The sequence below is a fragment of the Papio anubis genome, chromosome 14 (assembly GCF_008728515.1).
Source record: "Papio anubis isolate 15944 chromosome 14, Panubis1.0, whole genome shotgun sequence".
Taxonomy (NCBI): domain Eukaryota; kingdom Metazoa; phylum Chordata; class Mammalia; order Primates; family Cercopithecidae; genus Papio; species Papio anubis.
In genome coordinates this window covers 62,341,758-62,364,105 of record NC_044989.1, presented here as the reverse complement: position 1 = coordinate 62,364,105, position 22,348 = coordinate 62,341,758, and the positions used below count along the sequence as shown (strand labels likewise).

The window sequence follows — 22,348 nt, the reverse complement described above, 5'->3', positions numbered from 1 at the left end:
CTTCCCTCTTAACCTTCTCACACAAAGAATTCATGACTATCACACTAAGAGAGAATGTTAAATACATTATTTTAAATTGGAAGGAAAATGAAAACCAGCTATAAAGAAAACAAAACAAGCCATGAGAGGGAAAAATGCAAAATGTAACTAATTAAACTGCTATAACTCATAAACCAGCCTTGTATAGAAAATGCTATACTCCTACCAAACTTCTTTGTTTTCTGCCTATACAAGGAAAAACTTACTTCAGAGCACTGACTCCATTTCTCTGGAGTCTCCCGGACAGCCATTCCCAGCTTTTCACTTGAATAAACTCTTTTTATTTTGAGACAGAGTCTCACTCTGTCGCCCAGAGTGGAGTACAGTGGCACAATATCAGCTCACCGCAAACGCCGTCTCCTGGGTTCAAGTGATTCTCCTGCCTCAGCCTCCCAAGTAGTTGGGATTACAGGTGCCTGCCACTACGCCCAGCTAATTTTTTGTATTTTTAGTAGAGACAGGGTTTCACCATGTTGGCCAGGCTGGTCTCAAACTCCGGACCTTGTTATTCACCCACCTTCGCCTCCCAAAGAGCTGGGATTACAGGTGTTAGCCACCGCACCCGGCCTAAATAAACTCTTTAAAGTGGATTTTGATTATTTCAGGTTGCTAGAGAAATGCAAATAAAAACTATAATGATACAGCTACTGTGTAACCCACAAAAATTAAAAATTAAAAATTATTTTAAAACTATGAGGTACTACTGCACATGTATTAGAATTATTGAATGGTTTGTGTGTATAGATAGTATGTATATGTATTTTCCTACCTCCAAATGGTATTAACCAATTAATAAGAGCTCTATTCTAAATGGCTCAAAGAAAAATAAATGCAGCCGGGCACAGTGGCTCACACCTGTAATCCTAGCACTTTGGGAGGCTGAAGTGGGCGGATTGCCTGAGCTCAGGAGTTCAAGACCAGCTTGGGGAACATGGTGAAACTCCACCTCTACTAAAATACAAAAGAAATTATCCGGGGTAGCAGGGTATGCCTGCAGTCCCAGCTACTCATGAGGCTGAGGCAGGAGTATTGCTTGAACCTGGGAGGTGGAGGTTGCAGTGAGCCGAGATTAGAGCAAGACTTAGTCTCTAAAAAAAAAAAAAAGAAAAAGAAATGCTTACATAAATTAAATAATCCTAAAACTCTCTAAGAAACATAAAAACTAGGCTGGGTATGGTGGCTCACACCTGTAATCCCAGCACGTTGGGAGGCCGAGGCTGGCGGATCACCTGAGGTCAGGAGTTCAAGATCAGCCTAGTCCACATGGTGAAACCCTGTCTCCACCAAAAATACAAAAATTAGCCGGGCATGGTGGCACGCCCCTGTAATCCCAGCTACTCAGGAGGCTGAGGCAGGAGAATTACTTAAACTCAGGAGGTTTCAGTGAGCTGAGATCATGCCACTGCACTCCAGCCTAGGCAACACAGTAAGACTCCATCTCAAAAAAAAGAAACTAACCCCAGTGTTTTGCAAGTGTTGGCAAGGATCTCAAATAACTGAAACTTTTATGAACTATTGCTAGGAACGCAAAATGGTGCAGTTATCACCATCACTCCTGCAGTTTATCAGTTTCTTTAAAAGTTGAACATACACTTTCCATATGTTCAACCATTTCACTCCTAGGTATTTACCTAAGAAAAATGAAAGCACACAGGGGAACTGAAGTTATCACTTAAATCGATCTCTCCAAAGGCTAGGTAGAGTTTTTATGGAAAATTTGGTGGGCAGGGGGCTAGAGAATGAGTGCTGCTGACTGGTTAGGGATGAAATCATAGATTTATGGAAAACGTTCCTTGTGGGCTGAGTCTGCCTCTGGGTGGGGCCACAAGACCAGCAGAGTCAAGAGTCATGGTTCTGGGTGGGGGTCAGTAGATAGCCGGGAAGTTTGAAAAAATCTCAAAAGACCAATCAATAGGTTCTACATTAGTGATGTTATCTACAGGAGCACTTGGGAAAGTCACAAATCCTGTTGCCTCTGGCCACAGGACTCCTGAGCAGTAAAGGATTATAAAAACTATGCCTATATTTTAGCAAAATTGAGACCCCTCCCATAATCCTAATCTTGTGGCCTTTCATTAGTCTGACAAAAGTGGTTTTTGGTCCCTGAGCAAGGAAGGGGTTAAGTTTAGGAAAGGAATATTATCCTTGCTTTCAAGTTAAACTATAAACTAAATTCTTCCCATGGTAAGCTTGGCCTATACCTAGGAATGAGCAAAGACAGCTTTGAGGTTAGAACCAAGACACAGTCAGCCATGTCAAACTTCTTTTACTGTCACAATTTTGCCACGGCAGTTTCACAAATAGTCATATAAGCCTTATTAGATCATACAATGGACTAATGCTCAGCAATAAAAAGGAATGAACTATTGATAGAAGAAACATGAATGAATATTAAGAATAATTATGCTGAGTGAAGGTAGCTAGACCAAAAAAGAGTCTTGTACGATTTCATTTATAAAAAACTGTAGAATAAGTAAACAAATCTATAGTGACAAAAAGATCACTGGTTTCCTGACAGGGATGGTTTCGGGAGAATCAGAAGGAGAAATTTTTAAAGGGACACTGGAAAAATTTCCAGTAGTGATAGACATGTTTGCTATCATGTTAATAGTTTTGTGGGTACATTCATATGTCCCATTATCAAATTGTATGCTTTAAATATGTACAGTTTAGGCCAGGCGCGGTGGCTCAAGCCTGTAATCCCAGCACTTTGGGAGGCCGAGACGGGTGGATTACGAGGTCAGGAGATCGAGACCATCCTGGCTAACATGGTGAAATCCCGTCTCTACTAAAAAATACAAAAAACTAGCCGGGCGAGGTGGCAGGCGCCTGTAGTCCCAGCTACTCGGGAGGCTGAGGCAGGGGAATGGCGTAAACCCGGGAAGTGGAGCTTGCAGTGAGCTGAGATCCGGCCACTGCACTCCAGCCTGGGCGACAGAGCCAGACTCCGTCTCAAAAAAAAAAAAAAAATGTACAGTTTACTGTATCCCCATTATACAGCAATAAAGCTGTTAAAATAATGAAAGTTCCAGGTAAGAGTTTTAATATATTTTAGAAAGATTTCAATATTAGGGGACCTACTTAGATCCACAGAGTTGGAATAAAGATTATTTTAAAATAAAAGTAATTTGAACTGAAGATGCAGAAAGTTTTTTTTTTTTTTTTTTTTTTGAGACAGAGTCTTGTTCTGTCACCCAGGCTAGAGTGCTATGGTGCAATGTCGGCTCACTGCAATCTCCATCTCCCAGGTTCAAGTGATTCTTGTACCTCAGCATCCCAAGTAGCTAGGACTACAGGCACGCGCCACCATGCCTAATTTTTGTATTTTTAGTAGAGACAAAGTTTTGCCACATTTGCCAGGCTGGTCTTGAACTCCTGGCCTCAACCTATCTACCCGCCTCCACCTCCCGAAGTGCTGGGATTACAGGGGTAAGCCACTGTGCCCAGCCGCAGAAAGAAATACTACCTGAACTTCCCTTATCCAACTTCCCTCTGGAAAACCCAGCTGTCATTAACCCTCTCTCCATGGGAGTTTCCTGGAATTCAGCTGCCATAGAGACAGTCTGCCCATTGCCACTGGCAGCAAAAAGGCCAACAGAACCATCTTCACCTTCCGATTGAAGCCCTAAATCCCTCTCCTCCATTTTAAGTTGGTAAACAGTAGTTCCTCCTTATCTGCAGTTTTGCTTTCCCTGATTTCAGTTTCCTATGGTCAGTGAAGAACTGAAAATATTAATTGGAAAATTCCAGAAAGAATTCATAAGTTTTAAATTGTGCGCCAATCTGAGTAGTGTGATGAAGTCTTGCACCCTCCCACTCCTTCCTGACCTGGACATGTATCCTCCCTTTGTTCTGGGTACCCACGCTGTATATGCTACCCAAGGTCACTTAGTAGTCTTCTCAGTTATCAGGTCAATTATTTCAGTGTCACAGTGCCTGTGTTAAAGTAACCTTTGTTTTACTTAGTAATGTTCCCAAAGCACAAGAATAGTGATGCTGGCAACTTGGATATGCCAAAGAGAAGCCATAAAGTGCTTCCTTTAAGTGAAAAAGTGACCTTAGTGTTCCTTGGCCAGGGTTCAGTACTATCAGTGGTTTTGGTCATTCACTGGGCTCTTGGAACATAGGGGAATCCCCTATTAATCCATAGGGGATTAGGGGGAACTACTGTATAAACCTTTTATCTGACTATTGAGTGAATTACTCATCACTGAGCACTCCCATGACACACATAAATAAACTTGTCTTTTCTCTTATCAACCTGCCTATTATCAGATAACGTGCAGGTCCCCAACAACTAAACCCAAATTGGAGGAGGGAAAGTTTTCCTCCCAACAGATTTGTCAATGAGGTTGGGATGGTTGGGATTCTCTGCTTGTTCTGAAAACTGCAACTGACATCCCAGGACCTATGACCCAGCCAGTGAAAATAAACATTTTACCTGTCAGACCCTAGATCTCTGGGTCCAGCTAAGCAAGGATGTTAAGAGGCTCTGCTTTCCTTTTCTAAAAGGGATTTTCCAAAATTTAGATTTACAGAAGAAAACACTTTAGGAACTAGTTCTTTAGGTACCGTCACACTTGGTTCAAGTACTCTTATAATAGATCCTTTCCTTCTCAGGGATAGCGACAGTGTCCTGTTTGTTTCATTCTGTGTCCTGAGACCTTGGCTTGGATCCAGTGACTGCATTCTGTTATTGGTTTTCTACCCGTCAGTGGGTCTATGTCTGCAGGCAGGCAGCCAGTGGCCTGGGGGCCTGAGATACTTTCCTATGGACCATGCCAGCTCTCAAGGGAGTCTGTCTAAATAAAAGATCTCAGTCCATAAGGGCCTGCGTCCTCTCTTTCCTTGCTGCCTTGCTAGTACTAAGAAATCCCATTTCAGCATCACCTATCCAGTGTCAAAAGTCTCTCACTTTTGTTGGAGGCCACAGACACAGGTTTTCACAAACACCATTCTTTTTTTTTTCTTTTAACTGAATCTGCCTTGATCTGGAATTGACAAACACTATTCTTATTTCCTGCAGCGAAAAAGATTTTTACTTCTTCTCTCTTTGGATATCTTTGGGAATGACTTCGGATCAGGGGCTCCATCTTCTGCACACTTTTTGGGAACACCTATTGCATCCATGGGTAAGTCATAAAAAGGCTTATAATTTCAGTCACATTTTGAATGACTGTGCTCTCTGAAGCTAGGTTAGAATCTAAGGCTTCTTTGTTTGGAAGGAACTCATTGGGCTGGAACTCTTCTTCCCAGTTTTGGTTTTGAGCCTCTCTGTACTCGTCTCAGGCTAGTTCTCCCTGGGCTCTTTGTTTTAAGGCTTCTCTGTCTCTACACTTTATCCTGCTCTTCTCATGGGAACTTCTCAGTCAACTGAAACCCCCTTTCTTGTCAAAAGCCTGCTGACTATATGCTCTGCCACTGCAGCCCTAGCTCTTTCCCTTCCTTTCTTGTTGGTATAACTTTACTAAGCATAATTTAGAACTTCAATGGCTTCATTTTTAAAATTCTGCTTTAAGAGACAGGGTCTCGCTATGCTGCCTAGGCTGGTCTCGAACTTCTGGGTTTGGACTCAAATGATCCTCCTGCCTCCACATCCTGAATAACTTGTTTTATTTATTTATTTTAACTTATTTTATTTTATTTATTTATTTATAGTAACTTTATTTATTGGGCTTACTCATAAAATAAGTTAATATATTTATTAAATGTTTAAGATCATAAATGTACAAATGTGATTTTAATCACATTGAGTCTGTTCTGACAAACTATTTCAACAATAATTGTGTTTCACAAGTCTTAAAAGTAGAAATAAGATGAGCCCTGGTGCATGCCTATAAGCCCAGCTACCTCAGGAGGCTGAGGCGGGAGGAATGCCTGAGCCCAGGAATTCTGAGAACAGCCTGGGCAACATACAGCACCCCATCTCCAAAAAAAAAAAAAAAAGTACAAAAAAAAATTTTTTTGTTTGTTTGCTGTTTTTTGAGACAAAGTCTCACTCTGTCGCCCATGCTGGACTACAGTGGCACCATCTTGGCTCATTGCGACCTCTGCCTCCTGCGTTCAAGCAATTCTACTGCCTCAGCCTCCTGAGTAGCTGGGATTACAAGCCATCCGCGCACACCAGTAATTTTGAATTTTTAGTAGAGGCAGGTTTCACCATGGTGGCCAGGTGGTCTCAAATCCCTGACACTCAGGTGATCCTGCCCTCACGGCCTCCCAAAGTGCTGGGATTATGGCGTGAACCCACCCTTTATTGTGACCCTAAAGAAATTACAAATTTTTTTTTTTTTAATTTTTTTTTTTGAGGCCAGTCTCACTCTGTAATGAGCTGGGTCACGGTGAAATATCTGACTCCTGCAAGCTCCCTCCCGGGTTCCACGCCATTCTCCTGCCTCAGCCTCCCGGAGATGGCTGGGACTTCTGAGACCCACCACCTCGCCCGGTAAGTTTTTGTATTTTTTTAGTAGGGGGCCAGGGGTTTCAAATGTTAACCAGGATGGTCTCGATCCTCCCTGACCTCATTGATCCATCCCGTGGCCTCCCAGTCACTGGGATTACAAAACCCGAGAACCACCACGCCGGCCACAAATTTTGAGACAGAGTCACAGCTCTGCTCGCCAGGCTGGAGTCACGGTGGCCAGATCTCAAAGCTCACTGCAAAGCTCCCGCCTCCCGAGTTCCACGCCATTCTCCTGGCTCAGCCTCCTGAATAAGCTGGGACTACAGGCGCCCGCCACCTCGCCCGGCTAGTTTTTTGTATTTTTTTAGTAGAGACGGGGTTTCACCGTGTTAGCCAGGATGGTCTCGATCTCCTGACCTCGTGATCCACCCGTCTCGGCCTCCCAAAGTGCTGGGATTACAGGCTTGAGCCACCGCGCCCGGCCCACAAATTTTTTAAAAGAAAAAATTATTTGCTCAAAGGTTGTTCAAAAAATAAAAATAAATGAAAGTCTTTCCAAAATCTGTTTGGTAATTTGAAACCTTAAGTTATACTAAGTTACAGGTATTCATTGAATATATAGATTGTTCTAAGTAAAATAAAATGCTGAAATAGTTGAGAGACAGGACTAGCTGGATTTCCTAGGCTAAGAATCCCTAAGCCTACCTGGGAAGGTGACTGCATCCATCTTTAAACACGGGGCTTACGACTTAGCTAACACCTCACCAATCAGGTAGGAAAGAGAGCTCACTAAAATGCTAATTAGGCAAAAACAGGAGGTAAAGAAATAACCAATCATCTATTGCCTGAGAGCACAGCAGGAGGGACAATGATCAGGATATAAACCCAGGCATACCAAACCGCTACCCTCTTTGGGTCCCCTACCTTTGTATGGGAGCTCTGTTTTCACTCTATTAAATCTTACAACTGCACCCTCTCCTGGTGGAGCTGAGCTTTTGCTCGCAGTTCACCACTGCTGTTTGCCGCTGGCACAGACCCGCCGCTGACTTCCAGCCCTCTGGATCCGGCAGGGTGTCCGCTGTGCTCCTGATCAAGGGAGGCGCCCACTGCCACTCCCCATCAGGCTAAAGGTTTGCCATTGTTCCTGCAGGGCTAAGTGCCTGGGTTCATGCTAATCAAGCTGAACACTAGTTACTAGGTTCCACGGTTCTCTTCTGTGACCCACGGCTTCTAATAGAGCTATAACACTCACCGCGTGGCCCAAGAGTCCATTCCCTGGTCAAGAGAACATGAGGCTTGCCACCATCTTGAAAGCGGCCTGCCGCCATTGTGGAAGTGGCCCCCCACCATCTTGGGAGCTCTGGGAGCAAGGACCCCCAGTAACACAGTTACTAAACATGTTTAAATTATACATGCTTTTAGCTACTTATTTTTATAGAGAAACTAAAGATATTTGGGTCTCTTAGTAAACATCTACTTTTGACCACATTGAGAAGTTTTATTATGAAAAAGTTTTTATTTCTAGAACATGTGAAATGCTATATTCATAAAATTTACTAATCTGCTAAAAAAAAAAATGCTGTTATATGACAGACAATTCATGACTACTGCCTAGATTTCCCTGTAAAATGTTGTTAAAAATAATGTATATATGGAAACAAAACTACTGGAAGCAATAACCGTGAAGGAAAACAACTCTATTAAAAGTATCCAAGGGGCCAGGCACGGTGGCTCAAGCCTGTAATCCCAGCACTTTGGGAGGCCGAGACGGGCGGATCACGAGGTCAGGAGATCGAGACCATCCTGGCTAACACAGTGAAACCCCATCTCTACTAAAAATACAAAAACTTAGCCGGGCGAAGTGGCAGGCGCCTGTAGTCCCGGCTACTCGGGAGGCTGAGGCAGGAGAATGGCGTAAACCCGGGAGGCAGAGCTTGCAGTGAGCTGAGATCCGGCCACTGCACTCCAGCCTGGGTGACAGAGCGAGACTCCGTCTCAAAAAAAAAAAAAAAAGATAAAAGTATCCAAGGAATGCAAAATAAGTTTTTGTAGTTGTTTAAGAGGTGTTGAAAGGTTGTTCCAGAATGTGAAAGAGGAAAGGACAAAAACCTGAAGGAATATATGAAGTTGTAAAGGAAATGTGGAACAAAAAAACAAAAGAAAAAAACCATATTTTATATGGTCAAGCTGGCTAAGACTGAATGGGTTTATTTATGAGGTTTTAAAATTAAAGCTTTAATATCAATAGTGTATTGATGTAAAACTAGAGTTCAATTTTCTCTCTCAAGGGACTAAATTTCTTGGACTACTAATCTGCTCTTTATGAGAGATTGTGTAAAAGATTTTTCTTTACTTTTTAAGTAATCTGCCTAGGAAACAAAGATTCTGTGTCTTATTGGAATAATTTCCAGTGCTTTATTATATCCCTATTTAAGAGAACCAAGTCTTCTTTTAAAAATGTGACCTGGGACCCTATTTAATCAAACGTTCGAACCTTTTGACATTTTGCCTTGTCAAAATCAAATCCTAAATAAAATCTTGATCTCAAACTTGAGATTTTTCCAAAGGGCCCCTGGAAAATCTCAAACTTGAGATTTTTCCAAACGGCCCCTGGAAAATCTCAAAGGGTTTGTTTTTTCATCTTTTAAAAAGAGAGATGTTAAAAATATCTAGGTTTTCCTGAACTTATCTCTGATTAATTTTTTAAATTAGGTTTATTTGATACGTTAAATTGCATGGGAAACATTGTAGAAGTGATGCTTAACCTTCTCTAAGTTATATCTGTGTGAACCAAAAATAAAATTCAGAGGCTCCCACAACCATCTGACTGCACTCCTTCCTTGGTCAAGGCACTCTAAAATTTAACCAGAAAGACTGGTTCAGGCCATGAAGGGAAGTGGGGGTAGGACATGCCTCATCACACCCTTCCAGCAGCAACATTAATGCAGACCTTAAGTCTGATAAGAAACCTTTACAATCTATTTTCTCTAAAACTGGCTACCTGGAGGATTCATTTGCAGGATAAAACCTTGGTCTCCACAACCCCTTATCTTAACCCAGACATTCCTTTCTACTGACAGTTAACCAACTGGCAATGAGAATGTGTTTAAATCTGCCTATAAAATAAATAAATAAATAAATAAATCTGCCTATGACCTGGAAGCCCCCACTTTGAGTTGTCTGACCCTTCCACATCAAACCAATGTAAATCTTACATATATTGATTGATGTATTATGTCTCTCTAAATTGTACGAAAGCAAGCTGTATCCTCACCACCCTGGGAACATATCATTAGGACTTCCTGAGGCTATGTCGTGGCTGCGTCCTTAACCCCGGCAAAATAAACTTTCTAAATTCACTAAAACCTGTCTCAGATATTTTGGGTTCACATTTGGCAACCTGAAAGGGCTTCTGAGTGGAAGTGCCCCGACCTTTGACAAATCGCCTGTTTGTGCTTGGTACCGGCTTGAGCTATCTTTACTGCTCAAACCAAGAGGATAATTGGCTGAGGCCTGGGAGGCCCCACGCCAGAGAATCCCTGATCTCCCAAAATTTGGTCAATATCTAAAGTTTATTTTGTTATACAACTCCTTTTTCTGAAATTTTACTTGCTCCAACAAGGAAGGCAAGTTCTCCTGCTTCCATAATGATGGAAGGCAGTTGTCAGGCCTCTGAGCCCAAGCCAAGCCATTGCATCCCCTGTGACTTGCACGTATATGCCCAGATGGCCTGAAGTAACTAAGAATCACAAAAGAAGTGCAAATGCTCTGCCTCGCCTTAATCGATGACATTTCACCACAAAAGAAGTGAAAATGGCCGGTCCTTGCCTTAAGCGATGATATTATCTTGTGAAATTCCTCTTCCTGGCTCATCCTGGCTCAAAAAGCTCCTCCACTGAGCACCATGTAACCCCCACTCCTGCCTGCCAGAGAACAACGCCCCTTTTGACTAATTTTCCTTTACCTACCTAAATCCTATAAAACGGCCCCACACTTATCTCCCTTTGCTGACTCTCTTTTCGGACTCAGCCCGCCTGCACCCAGGTGAAATAAACAGCCATGTTGCTCACACAAAGCCTATTTGGTGGTCTCTTCACATGGACACGTATGACATTTTGGTGCCGTGACTCGGATCAGGGGACCTCCCTTGGGAGATCAATCCCCTGTCCTCCTGCTCTTTGCTCTGTGAGAAAGATCCACCTATGACCTCTAGTCCTCAGACCAACCAGCCCAAGGAACATCTCACCAATTTTAAATCGGGTAAGCGGCCCCATTTTTACTCTCTTCTCCAACCTCTCTCACTATCTCTCAACCTCTTTCTCCTTTCAATCTTGGCACCACCCTTCAATCTCTCCCTTCTTTAATTTCAATTCCTTTCATTTTCTGGTAGAGACAAAGGAGACACGTTTTATCCGTGGAACCCAAAACGCCGGCGCCAGTCACGGACTGGGGAAGGCAGCCTTCCCTTGGTGCTTAATCATTGCAGGGACGCCTCTCTGATTACTCACCCACGTTTCAGGGGTGTCTGACCACGCTGCGGGGACGCCTGCCTTGGTCCTTCACCCTAAGCGGCAAGGCCCGCTTTTCTGGGGGAGGGGCAAGTACCCCAACCCCAACCCTCCCTGTCTCTACCCCTTCTCTGCTTTTCTGGGGTAGGAGCAAGAACCCCGACCTCTTATTTTTGCGCCCTGACCTTATTTTTGCGCCCCCTCTTATTTTTGTGCCCCGATATCTTATTTTTGCGCCCCAATACCTTAGTTCCGCACCCCGACCCCTTTCCCGCTTTTCTGGAGGGCAAGAACCCCCGAACTCCTTCTCTTCGTATCTCTACTCTCTCTTTTCTCTGGGCTTGCCTCCTTCACTACGGGCAACTTCCACCCTCCATTCCTCCTTCTCCCTTAACCTGTGTTCTCAAGAACCTAAAACCTCTTCAACTCACACCTGACCTAAAACCTAAATGCCTTATTTTCTTCTATAATACCGCTTAACCCCAATACAAACTCGACAGTAGTTCCAAATAGCCAGAAAACAGCATTTTCGATTTTTTCCATCCTACAAGAGCTAAATAATTCTTGTCGTAAAGTGGGCAAACGGTCTGAGGTGCCTGACCTCCAGGCATTCTTTTACACATCGGTCCCTCCCTAGTCTCTGTTCCCAATGCAACTTGTCCGAAATCTTCCTTCTTTCCCTCCCACCTGTCCCCTCAGCCCCAATCCCAAGTGACACTGAGTCCTTCTAATCTTCCTTTCTACAGACCCATCTGACCTCTCCCCTCCTCGCCAGGCCGAGCTAGGTCCCAATTTTTCCTCAGCCTCTGCTCCCCCACCATATAGTCCTTTTATCACCTCCCCTCCTCACACCCGGTCTGGCTTACAGTTTCATTCCACGACTAGCCCTCCCCTACCTGCCCAGAAATTTCCTCTTAAAAAAGTGGCTAGAACTAAAGGCATAGTCAAGGTTAATGTTCCTTTTTCTTTATCTGACCTCTTCCAAATCAGTTAGCGTTTAGACTCTTTTTCATCAAATATAAAAAACTTAGCCCAGTTCATGGCCTATTTAGCAGCAACCCTGAGACGCTTTTCAGCCCCAGACCCTGAAAGGTCAGAAGGCCATCTTATTCTTAATATACATTTTATTTTATTACCCAATCTGCTCCCAACATTAAATAAAGCTCCAAAAATTAAATTCCGGCCCTCAAACCCCATAACAGGACTTAATGAACCTCGCCTTCAAGGTGTACAATAATAGAGTAGAGGCAGCCAAGTAGCAACTTACTTCTGAGTTGCAATTCCTTGCCTCCACTGTGAGACAAACCCCACCCACATCTCCAGCACACAACTCCAAACGCCTGAACCGCAGCTGCCAGGAGTTCCTCCAGAACCTCCTCCCCCAGGCACTTGCTACAAGTGCCAGAAAGCTGGCCACTGGGCCAAGGAATGCCCGCAGCCCGGGATTCCTCCTAAGCCGTGTCCCATCTGAGAGGGACCCCACTGGAAATCGGACTGTCCAACTCGCCCAGCAGCCACTCCCAGAGCCCCTGGAACTCTGGCCCAAGGCTCTCTGACTCCTTCCCAGATCTTCTCAGCTTAGCAGCTGAAGACTGACGCTGCCCCATCACCTCAGAAGCCTCCTGGACCATCACAGACACTTTGGGTAACTCTTACAGTGAGGGGTAAGTCCGTCCCCTTCTTAATCAATACAGAGGCTACCCACGCCACATCACCTTCTTTTCAAGGGCCTGTTTCCCTTGCCTCATAAATGTGGGTATTGACGGCCAGGCTTCTAAACCTCTTAAAACTCCCCAACTCTGGTGCCAACTTGGACAACATTCTTTTATGCATTCCTTTTTAGTTATCCCCACCTGCCCAGTTCCCTTATTAGGTCGAGACATTTTAAATTATCTGCTTCCCTGACTACAGCCACACCTCATTGCTGCCTTTTCCCCCCGGTTCAAATCCTCCTTCGCATCCTCCTCTTGTATCGCCCACCTTAACCCACAAGTATAGGATACCTCTCCTTGGCGACTGATCAGTCACCCCTTACCATCTCATTAAACCCAGTCACCCTTACCCCATTCAATGCCAATATCCCATCCCGCAGCACGCTTTAAAAGGATTAAAGCCTGTTATCATTCGCCTGCTACAGCATGGCCTTTTAAACCCTGTAAACTCCCCTTACAATGCCCCCATTTTACCTGTCCTAAAACCAGACAAGGCTTGCAAGTTAGTTCAGGATCTGTACCTTGTCAACCAAATTGTCTTGCCTATCCACCCCGTAGCACCAAACCCATATACTCTCCTATTCTCAATACCTCCCTCCACAACCCAGTATTCTGTTCTGGATCTCAAACATACTTTCGTTACTATTCCTTTACACCCTTCACCCCAGCCTCTCTTCTTCGCCTTTCCATCAAAAGGCATCAGATCCCATCACTCAGGACAAAGCTTATGCTGTAAGTTAGCTAAAAAAGCAGCTAGCATTACAACTTCTATCCCTCAGGGCAGTTTTCCTCCTTCACATCAGCCACTCCCACCTACTCCCCGCTGAAACTTCCACCTATCAATCTCTTCACACACAAGGCAAATAGTTCTTAGACCAATGAAATTATCTCCTTCCAGCCTCACAGGCCCATTCTGTTCTGTCGTCATTTCATAGTAGGTTACAAGCCGCTAGCCTGCCTCTTAGAACCTCTCATTTCCTTTCCATCCTAGAAATCTATCTTCAAGGAGATCACTTCTCAGTGTTCCATCTGCTATTCTACTGCCCCTCAGGGATTGTTCAGGCCCCCTCCCTTTCCTACACATCAAGCTCGAGGATTTGCCCCTGCCCAGGACTGGCAAATTGACTTTACTCACATGCCCTGAGTCAGAAAACTAAAATATCTCTTAGTCTGGGTAGACACTTTGGATGGATAGAGGCCTTTCCCACAGGGTCTGAGAAGGCCACCGCGGTCATTTCAGACACAATTCCTCGGTTTGGGCTTCCCTACCTCTATACAGTCTGATAACAGACCAGCCTTTAATAGTCAAATGACCCAAGCAGTTTCTCAGGCTCTTGGTATTCAGTGAAACCTTTATATCCTTTACCGTCCTCAATCTTCAGGAAAGGTAGAATGGACTAATGGTCTTTTAAGAACACACCTCACCAAGCTCAGTCACCAACTTAAAAAGGACTAGACAATACTTTTACCACTTTCCTTTCTCAGAATTCAGGCCTATCCTCGGAATGCTACAGGTTCCAGCCCATTTGAGCTCCTATGTGGACGCTCCTTTTTATTAGGTCCCAGTCTCATTCCAGACACCAGACCAACTTAGACTGCACCCCAAAAAACTTTCATCCCTACTGTATTCTGTCTAGTCTTACTCCTCCTATTCACCGTTCTCAACTACTCATAAATGCCCTGCTCATGTTTACACTGCCGGTTTACACTGTTTCTCCAAGCCATCACAGTTGGTATCTCCTAGTGCTATCCCAAACCGCCACTCTAAATTCCCTCTTAAAGTAAATAAATGATCTTTGCTGGCAAGGCTATGCTGAACCTCCTTGGGCACTCTCTAATTAGATGTCCTAGGTCCTCCCAATTCTTAGTCCTTCAATACCTGTTCTTTCTCCTTCTCTTACCTTGTGTCTTCCATTTAGTATTTCAATTCATACAAAACTGCATCCAGGCCGTCACCAAGCATTCTATATGACAAATGTTTCTTCTAATGACCCCACAGTATCACCCCCTACCACAAAATCTTCCTTCAGCTTAATCTCTCCCACTCTATGTTCCCACGCCGCCCCAATCCCGCTTGAAGAAGCCCTGAGAAACATCACCCATTCTCTCTCCATACCACCCCCAAAAAAATTTTCGCCGCCCCAACACTTCACACTATTTTGTTTTATTTTTCTTATTAATATAAGAAGGCAGGAATGTCAGGCCTCTGAGCCCAAGCCAAGCCTTCACATCCCCTGTGACTTGCACGTTTATGCCCAGATGGCCTGAAGTATCTGAAGAATCACAAAGGAAGTGCAAATGCCCTGCCTCGCCTTAACCGATGACATTCCACCACAAAAGAAGTGAAAATGGCTGGTCCTTGCCTTAAGCGATGATATTATCTTGTGAAATTCCTCTTCCTGGCTCATCCTGGCTCAAAAACTTCCCCACTGAGCACCCTGTAACTCCCACTCCTGCCCACCAGAGAACAACGCCCCTTTTGACTTATTTTCCTTTACCTACCCAAATCCTATAAAACGGCCCCACACCTATCTCCCTTTGCTGATTCTCTTTTCGGACTCAGCCCGCCTGCACCCAGGTGAAATAAACAGCCATGTTGCTCATACAAAGCCTGTTTGGTGATCTCTTCACACGGACGCGCGTGACAGCAGCTAACTCCTTTCTGGAGTTTGAGTTTTTTCCTGCTTCTGGGATAGTAGAGAGCAGTCTTCCACCTGAGACCCATTCCTAGGTAAGTAGGTGAATTGGGCTTTCATTTGGCTAAAATTACAATTAACAATCAGCTGGTCTTAATTTTGCCTTGCCATTAGAGCACTCAGTAATCATATTGTTGGTTTTTTGTTGTTCTGGTCTTTCTCCCATCGGGTTTGACCAGCTCCAACTCTAACCAACTTGGCCAGATCTGAATGAGAATTCCAATTATGGGGAACAAGACATCTGAATTGGCTAAAACTCCTTGCAGCAGCAAAAAGGAAAAGCAAAACAAAACCATGCATGTGGTTTCTGTCTTTTCTTCCACCTTACTCCTCCTTCCCCTTCCCCTTCCCCATCTTTGCTACCAAAAAAAAATCTAGAGAAGCCTTCTATTAACCCGAACCCCTTAAAGAAGTCAGAACAAAGGCACCACTTGCCGCTTTTTGGGATGTCGTGTTTTCTTTATGGAGTTTTCAAGAGTAATGGGCAGATGCTTTTAGGTCTACGGTTCTGCTTTCCTGTATTGCACTACTTGATTCTTTGACTTTTGGAGATACCAGAAATTACCTTGTACCATGAGAGGATTTGGCTTTGGCATGTGTAATGGCAGATGAGAGCTACAAAGTTAAGAGTGGCTGAAGATGGTTTACATGAAGTGGTCTTAGCTGGTTTACCTGAGCTCCCAGGAAGTTGTTGTCTAGGATCCTAATTCTAGTTCAGAGGTGCATTCCCATTATTATTATCATTACTATTGTTGTTGTTATTATTATTTTGAGACAGAGTCTTGCTCAAAGGCTGGAGTCCTCTGGCACCATTATGGCTCACTGCAGCCTCAACTTCCCAGGCTCCAGAGATCCTCCTCTTCAGTCTCCAGAGTAGTTGGGACTACAGAGGTGTGCCACCATACCCAGCTAATTTTTGTACTTTTTGTAGAGACAGGGTCTTGCTATGTTGGCCAGGCTGGTCTTGAACTCCTGAGCTCAAGTGATCCACCTGCCTTGGCCTCCCAAAGTGCTAGGATTACAGGCATAAGACCACACCTGGCCCAGGGGTGCATTCTAAAGAGTCTTCTCGTTGCCTTTCCTCCTGAAATTAATCTCGATTGGCTTGTGTGCACGTTTGTGTGAGGAACTGAACTGTCATTTTCATAGATGACAGACTGAGTTTCCTCAACTCCAAAAAGAAAGGGCATTTTGCTCCTTCCAACCAAAAGGCAACCCTGGGTGACTGGGGACCAAGTGGAAGTATCTGCAGGGTTGACCCCCTACAACGTGCAGCAGCCCTACAGGGAACTCCCAAGAAAATTAGTTTAAAAAAACTCTTATCCAGGACGTACATACAGGAGCTGGTCACTGCTTTTTTTTTTTTTTTGAAACGGAGTCTTGCTGAGATGCCCAGGCTGGAGCACAATGGCAGGATCTCCGCCCACTGCAAGCTCTGACTCCCGAGTTCAAGCAATTCCTGTGTCCCAGCCTCCTGAGTAGCTGGGATTACAGGTGCGTGCCACCATACCTGGCTAATTTTTGTATTTTTAGTAGAGATGGGGTTTCACCATATTGGCCAGGTTGGTCTCGAACTGCTACCTCAAGTGATCCATCCACCTGCCTCGGACTCCCAGTTTGGGATTACAGGTGTCGGCCACTGCACCCAGCCTCATTCCTCACTTTGAGCCCTCCTGGTGGTGCTGTATGTCTAGAAAGAGAAACTGAGACACATAAAAGGGCAGAAATGACTCATTGGTGACACATTATGGAGTCCCACCCACAACCAGCACACTTTGACCCACTCCACTAAACCTTAAGGCACAGCTCAGTTCCTCCTTTTCAGAAAAAATGTGGGAAACAAATAATCTAGGCATGAAAAAACACAAGGAGAGTGGCCTCTCTCAGGCACCCTGTTTGGTTTTATGACCCCTCTACTTGAAAGTGGTTGTGTAATGGAAGAGCATGCCACGTTTTCTAATACTGCAGCTGGTTACACATTAGAGGTCTGTTCTTGTGCACATTTTAAACTGATGAGCAAATTACATCAAGAAAAATGCAGAGCCCGAAGTTCAATCTGCAACTATAAAGTTCCTAAGTTCTCTATCTCTCTGCTTTTTTTTCAGCCTGCTTTAAGTCTGCTGTTACTTTTCCACTGAGATAAAATCCACTGTTTGCATCCAACCATCTCTTTTTGCTATTGTTTGCAAACTGGTAAGTCTCTATTAATATCTCATGGCTAGAGTTCTGAAGCATAAACTACAAGAACTTTGTATGAGTGTATATATATGTGTTTAGGTGTATGTACACATACTTTGTTATGTGTTTTTGGCCACAAGGTACCAGATTGGCTTAAAGATAAAGAGTACTCATAAATTAACAGCCGGACACAGTGACTCCTGCCTGTAATCCCAGCACTTTGGGAGGCCGAGGCGGGCAGATCACTTGAGGTCAGAAGTTCAAGACCAGTCTGGCCAACATGGTGAAACCCTACCTCTACTAAAAATACAAAAGTTAGCCGAGCGTGATGATGTATGCCTGTAATCCCAGCTACTTGGGAGGCTGAGGCACGAGAATCCACTGGGAGGTGGAGGTTGCAATGAGCCAAGATCACGCCACTGCCCTTCAGCCTGGGCAACAGAGTGAGACTTCATTAAAAAAAAAAAAAAAGGCCAGGCACAGTGGCTCACCCCTGTCATCCCAGCAGTTTGGGAGGCTGAAGCAGGCAGATCACAAGTGCCACTGCACTCCAGCCTGGGTGACAGAAAGACTGTCTGAAAAATAAACAAACAAACAGCCAGGCATGGTGGCTCATGCCTGTAATCCCAGCACTTTGGGAGGCCGAGGTGGGTGGTTCCCCTGAGGTCAGGAGTTCGAGACCAGCCTGGACAACATGGTGAAACCCCATCTCTACTAAAAATGCAAAAATTAGCTGGGCATGGTGGCGCATGCCTGTAATCCCAGCTACTCAGGAGGCTGAGGCCAGCTGCTTGAACCTGAGAGGCAGAGGTTGCAGTGAGCCGAGATTATGCCATTGCACTCCAGCCTGGGTGACAGAGCAAGACTGTCTCAAAAATAAATAAACAAACACACACAAGGATGTGTTTTTTGCTAAAGAAAATGTAAGTTTTTCCCTAGTTAAGAGACTATTTAAGCGTCACTTTAAAATAAAGGAAAAATTGTACAAATAAAACTAAATGGATAAAAAGAAAAAGTATGCCAGGGCAAATAAAGTTACCTCTGAGGCCTGTGGTTACCAAGAAGATAGTCAATATTGGGGAAGGGCAAAACCAAGTAACTATTAAAACCAGAGGGTTTAATGTAAAGGAACTGTTCTGTTTCATAGATTGGTATCATCAGCTTCTGGAGAAACTTTTATAATAATGGACTGTAAAAATGACCATTTTAAGGACAAAATCCTTAATTTTAAATGCTACAGAATGAAAGAACTTGTTTGGGTTAATGCAGGACCCACAGCTCACTATTAAACAATCACTGATGAATGTATGTGATCCAAATGCACAGGAAGTTATTCCTGAGAGAACAACCAGCCTAGTGGACCAAATAAATGCCACTGTAAGGTTTGCCCCGAGAAGGGGACTTCCTGCCTCCCCCTATAAAATACCAAGTGGAGCACCACAGATGAAACAGTTGATATGCTTCATATGCAAGCCACATAGGACTGGCTTTATAATGACCGGGATATTCTCCTACCTAATATGTCCATAACGCAGGTCATGGTAAATCTGGAGGTTAACAGGGCCCCTTTTACATGGGTACCCTTCCCACAGAATCATATGACTGCTTGAGAGGCCTTATCAAATTTGCTGTCCCTCATGGTCTTACGCATGCTTACACCTCATGGCCAGGCAAGGTGGCTTATGCCTGTAATCCCAGCACTTTGGGAGGCTGAGGCAGGTGGATCACCTAAGGTCAGGAGCTCAAGACCAGCCTGGCCAACAGGGAGAAACCCCGTCTCTACTAAAAATACAAAAATTAGCCAGGCATGGTGGCGAGTGCCTGTAATCCCAGCTACTCAAGAGGCTGAGGCAGGAGTATCGCTTGAACCCGGGAGTCAAAAGTTGCAGTGAGCAGAGATCACGCCACCACACTCCAGCCTGGGTGAGACGCCATCTCAAAAAAAAAAAAAACAAAACAAAAAATGGGGGTCATTAACCAAAAAAAAATGGGAAAGGAAAAAGGGAGTCAAAGAATTCACCCCAGAAAAGTGATAGAAATTTTTGGATGCTTATTCACTATTTGCCCTAGATTGGAAAATGTTTTTTAAAAAATCAGAAGGCAAAGATTATCATGAGAAAGCTGACATTGTCTGGGGCAATGCTGAGGCAAATTAAGATAAAAATTTGACAAAAAGGCCTGAGTCCCTTGGCTCAACTCCCTGCTGGGAACCCAAACCCCCCCCCCTTTTTTTTTTTTTTTTTTTTTACCAGAAAAGGTAAAATGGTCTGGGGGTAGAAAAGTTCCTGGGACCAGAACATAAAAACACACAGGTTTACAGAATTAAGAAATCTGAGATGTTTAAATAGACTTTATGTAAGGTAGTTGTGACTCCTTTTACCTAAATGTCTTATGAAAATGGGCACTGTATGTGACTGGGGGATGTTTTCCCTATCTAGTACTATAAAACTGAAGGCAGGTAAATCTGCTTATTGACAAATATTAACTGAACTTACTAAATGGGAACTAGAAAGATTGCCTTAGCCCACAAAATATAGGGGAGAAGCTGGAGTACTAGACAGGACAAATCCTCCACTTTGTAGCCTTTTGTGGAGCATTTATTGGGACTTATGACAAAAAACTGTGAGTACTTCCCAATAACAACTGCTGGACTAGACAATTTCTACTTGAGGGACATTTACTGCCTTGTTATGGAATGTTGGCTGGAGCTACCCCTATGCTAATGAAAATAAAGGTGTTCAAAAGACTTCCATGATAAAATTAAAATGGTTTACACAGGCTCTTGCTACCTGGGAATACAAGAAGGAGATACTCACAAGCAAGGACCCTCTTTTTGTCCCTAGTACTGATTCTAGCTATCTGAGGAGCTGCTAGATTCTACAGTACCTGATAGCTCCCATGACCTGTTTGGCTTGTGAATGGCAGTTCCGAGTTGAACAAACATCTTGTTTGGAAGGCTGCTGCTCTGGTTAAAGAACGGTCCAAAAAAATTTTTTATAGTTATTTATAGTTTAGACCATTTGGGTGAAATATGTTTTTGTAAGCAAATTTACCTTTCTCTCTGAGTTATCCAAAATTCAAATTGTGATTTTATGAAAATATAGTTATTTGCATAAGTTCAGTAAGAGTCTTTTAGAACAAAACAATTGGAGACACTGGTTATTTTACCAAGACTTTGACTAAAATAGTATATTTTTAGATAAAGTTCAGCAAAGTCAACTTGAAAGGAGCCTATATAGCCAATCAATTCTTTTTTTTTTTTTTTTTGAGATGGAGTCTTGCTCTGTCACCCAGACTGGAATGCAGTGGCGCCATCTCCGCTCACTGCAAGCTCCGCCTCCTGGGTTCACACCATTCTCCTGCCTCAGCCTCCCGAGTAGCTGGGACCACAGGCGCCCACCACCAGGCCCAGCTAATTTTCTTTTTTTTTGTATTTTTAGTAGAGACGTGGTTTCACCATGTTAGTCAGGGTGGTCTCGATCTCCTGACCTTGGGATCTGCCCTCTTCAGCCTCCCAAAGTGCTAGGATTACAGGCTTGAGCCACCGCGCCCGGCCAAGCCAATCAATTCTTGCTGCACTTTATGTGAATAATCAGGCAAAGTATAATAAGCCTAAAACTTAATTTGCATACAAATTGATCTTACTATAATTTCTCTTTAATAGAAACGGAAGTCTAGAGAGAGAAACTGTTTCAAAGGAAAAGTATAACACTTGACACTAACTTTTGTTTTTTTGAGTGTAGACTGAATTATGAATTATTTCTTGGACACAATAATCCTCTAGAGAGTACCAGATTATAATTTTTCTTCATATCTTTAGTTGGTGACCTAATGAAAGAGGTTCCCTTTTCTGTTCTGACATACAAATACTCTTTTGATTATCACAATATTAATGTTACTTATTTCTCATTACTTAAAAGGAAACCAAAATTATGGTATTCTCAAAATCAGAGATGCCAACCTCTCTCATTTGGCATCCTGTTAACCAGTGGAAGAGATCCAAGTTAACCAGCGGCAAATCTGTACAGGTCCACAGCAACTTGAGTCCTTGCTTCTTCACAAGAAAGAATCTGACTGAGGGGCATAAAGCAGAAAAAGAGACCAAGGCAAGTTCCAGAGCAGGAATGGAAGTTTATTTGAAAAGGTCTTAGAACAGGAAAGCAAGTGTGCTTGGAAGAGACCCAAGTGGGCACATGAAGGTTAAAGAGAAAAGGTCAAGTACCCTGTTCAACCGTGATCCTAGGAATTTTATAAGCTCGCCTTTTTCCCATGTTTCTTCCTTTAGAGCGGGCTTTCCACTTGCCCAGTGCTTTCCTTATCCTTTGGAACTGAACACACGCAATGTATTTAGGGAGTTATAAGCACACCCATCTGAGGCTTCCTTCCCTTTTCCTGTGCCCCCCGGACGATCATACCTCACCAATTTTTTTTTTTTTTTTTTGTCTCAACATGCATGCCCAGGAAGTTGCTCCTCCGTGGGGCCTGCATTCAATTAACAGTTTGATGATGTTAACAGGTGTGGACCATCAGGAAACGGCCTGTCCCTGGTGCTGCCGAATTATCATTTTTAGACAGGCAATGCGATAACTGCTGAACCATCTACCCGACATTCTAGTTGGTAGAGGAGAGCTCTCTCTGCTGCCCAGCTCATGCCTAACCACCTGCAACAATCCCACTGGGCCCAATCTGTTTTTCACCGCAAATGCCTTACTACTAAGACCATATAAGCACCCTCCCTCTAGGCCCAGGGACTGTTACATGAGAGTGTAAAGGCAAGTTTTGAGGGATACAATTAGGTCAAGGTCAGACCCT

At 43.8% G+C, this 22,348-nt stretch overlaps 1 protein-coding gene and 1 long non-coding RNA gene across 4 annotated transcripts in view; one reads left to right on the top strand and one right to left on the bottom strand.

The window, feature by feature from the left end:
- Positions 1 to 22,348, bottom strand: part of COMMD1 (copper metabolism domain containing 1) — a 241,074-nt gene that overhangs the window by 171,716 nt on the left and 47,010 nt on the right. The window lies entirely within an intron of this gene.
- LOC108581651 lies at positions 15,202 to 21,670 on the top strand. Its single transcript, XR_001894169.3, has 3 exons — positions 15,202 to 15,393; positions 17,464 to 17,551; positions 21,457 to 21,670. It is a non-coding gene; the product is annotated as an uncharacterized LOC108581651 (long non-coding RNA).